Source organism: Eriocheir sinensis, unplaced genomic scaffold (assembly GCF_024679095.1).
Source record: "Eriocheir sinensis breed Jianghai 21 unplaced genomic scaffold, ASM2467909v1 Scaffold132, whole genome shotgun sequence".
Taxonomy (NCBI): domain Eukaryota; kingdom Metazoa; phylum Arthropoda; class Malacostraca; order Decapoda; family Varunidae; genus Eriocheir; species Eriocheir sinensis.
Genome location: NW_026110651.1, coordinates 414,186 through 417,107, shown reverse-complemented (window position 1 = coordinate 417,107; position 2,922 = coordinate 414,186). Strand labels below are relative to the sequence as shown.

At 51.4% G+C, this 2,922-nt stretch overlaps 1 non-coding gene across 1 annotated transcript; it reads right to left on the bottom strand.

Annotated features, from left to right (window-relative positions):
* Positions 1–257: 257 nt before the first annotated feature.
* Positions 258–329, bottom strand: Trnam-cau (transfer RNA methionine (anticodon CAU)). Its single transcript has one exon. It is a non-coding gene; the product is annotated as a tRNA-Met (tRNA).
* Positions 330–2,922: the final 2,593 nt, after the last annotated feature.

Here is a 2,922-nt window from a genome sequence, read left to right as displayed (position 1 = left end):
GTTAACTTAGATTTAGTTTTCCAGCACAGAATAACGTTTTGAAATCGCTTTATTATTCGACATCAGATTAAAAAACAATGAAAGATGAAAAGAAGCGATCCTCGCCAATCCCACTCTCAACTACAGCGAAGAAAGACAACCAAAGAACATAAGGTAGTTGCTGTAGAACATAATATTATAAAACGCAAATCTTGGCTCCAACAACAATTAAAAAACAACCTGTGACTGAGGAAGAAAGATGAAGAAAAAATAATTGTTAGCAGAGCGTGGTTTCGATCCACGGACCTCTGGGTTATGGGCCCAGCACGCTTCCACTGCGCCACTCTGCTGATGTTTCGTTCAGAGGACCTTAAGCCTACGTTTCCCGCGCGCGCTCTCTCTCTCTCTCTCTCTCTCTCTCTCTCTCTCTCTCTCTCTCTCTCTCTCTCTCTCTCTCTCTCTCTCTCTCTCTCTCTCTCTCTCTCTCTCTCTCTCTCTCTCTCTCTCTCTCTCTCTCTCTCTCTCTCTCTCTCTCTCTCTCTCTCTCTCTCTCTCTCTCTCTCCAAACAAGAATGCCACAAAAAAAACACAGAAAAAAGCAAACACAAACATGGAAACACAAACAGTTTGAAGGGGACAGACAGGAAAAGGAGAGAGAGAGAGAGAGAGAGAGAGAGAGAGAGAGAGAGAGAGAGAGTGTTTAATGGAAAATACATAAACGAACAGACGGATTCGGAGACAGTGAGAAACGATAGACAAAACGCGTCGTGTTCTCGTCCATAACATAAACAAACGCTTCACACCTGGCGAGGCGTCTGAGCCTGGAAAGAGGTGAAATTATTCCCTCCTACCCAGGGATCATAAAAGTAGGAGGAAGTAGTGAAACTAAGGAAGGAAGGGAGGAAATAATAAGGGAAGGAGTGAGGTAGGAAGGCATGAAAAGACTGAAGTAAGAATGAGAGAATGAACGAAGGAGAATGGAATAAAGAGAAGGAAAGATGCTTGCATTACATGAAAAAAGAATAAGGAAACAAGGGGAGATTTTTGGATGCAGGAAATCTTGGAAGAAAAGAAGGAATGAAAATTAGAAATAGGAAAGGATTAATGTTGGTAGCAGGGCTGGTGGGTAATTGTAGGGGTTTGGGAGTTACCGGTTGATAAGATGAAGGAAATTGATCGTATTATTAGAAGGAAGGGAACCGCAATGAGTGGGGGAAGGAAGGAAGGAGCAAAGACAGACGGATGGAAATACTAGAAATAGGATTTTATTATAGAAGGACCGAACGAACTCTCGGAAAGCAAGAAGCGTTAAAATAAGCACTCAAGGTCTGGGTCGCCCCTCCTCCCCAGGCCCTGAGGCTACCAGCGTTAAGCATTCGTGGCCTGGGGCGGGCCACCTCCGAAACACTTCGGCCTCCCTATGGAAGCCCTCTCAGTTTTATTGGAATGTTCCCAAAAGTTAATGACACACGGTGTTAATTAGGCGTAGCGTGGATTTCATAGGCATGCATACATGGCTAGAGGCTTGGTGAGTGCCACCAGCTCTAGACTCGCCCCCGTGCAATGTCAACTCCAAGCTCCCTAAATTCACCCTTCCAAAACCGAGGTGATGTGTCTGGTCACACCCAAAGTAGGGTAACACTCTTTGAAGTGCCAACACCAGCGATGGCCAAGCAGACGCCTGACGTGAGCATACTCGGGGAATACTTCCCCGCGATGGAGCGCGTGCGGGTCATGTACTGCGAGGAGGTCCAAGAGCTGCTGGACTGCGGCCGGGGCCGCCTTGCCGGAAAGTTCCGCTACGTCCACTGCTCCCAGAAACACTCCTTCTAGCTGGCCCCCGGCCAGGGCGTGCAGCTGTGGATGAAGTCTCGGCCCCCCCACACCCTCTACTTCCCTGGCGAGGCGTGCAGGGAGGCCATGGTGCACGCCGTGCTGCTCTACCGCGGCCTGGACGACAAATACTGCTTCTTTGACAGTAACTTTGCCATCGTCCCGACCCTCGAGGTGATGGCTTTGGCGAACCGCTCCGGCCTGGCCTCCGTGCACTACCGCACCGAGCAGCCCGGCCTGCAGGGCGTAGCCCTCAACACGTGCCAGTACTACTGCCAGGCCTTCATGAGCTTCATCGTGCAGCACCCATACCTGCCCACCAGATGGCTCATTAGGGAGTTCGCCAAAACCATGCGGCCGCAGGGTGACGAGAAGGCGATGCGCATCACCCAGGAGATTTTTGACGAGGCGGGCATCATCAGGGACTTTGAGAGCGCCGGGACGCCCGTTCACGCGTACCGGCCCAGCCGCGTCGTGAGGTGGGAGGGCAGCAGAAGGCGGCCCGTGAAGAGGCTGCGTGTGCCAAGCAACTATCTGAAGGGCCTGACGCGGGAACAGGCCAGGACGCTGCTTAACAACAACGTGACGGTGTCTCTGGTACAGGGGAAAGCGGCTGGCTGTCACGGCCTGCTCCCGCTTCGTCACCATGGCAGGAAAAGAAACAGACCCAATCAAGGCCCGGACAACCTTCATAGGCACACCTGCAAACAAGGGAGCTGCCAAGCCCTGTCATCTACCTGTGCGGGCACGGGCACCACGGAGCCTGCCCGCCGCCCAACAAGTCACACCTACACAGGCTCCCCTAAGAACAGCCACCCCACTGAAGACGGAGCTACACTTAAGGAAGAACAACTTATAGATTACGGAAACACGCGCCACCCACACTGCCGGCCGTTCTGGATGCTTTATGCACCAAAGAACTCAAGCCTACCGGCTTCTTTCAGACTCCTTATGTTCTTATGTTCTCTCTTTCTCTCTCTCTGTTATCTATCTATCTTTCTATATCTCGCTCTCGTTCTCTTCGTCCCTTCTCACCCTCCTTTGCTCCTTCCCTCCTACAAGGCATCCCCGTCTACCTCTCCCATCACCGTCACGTTATTACCCGTCTAT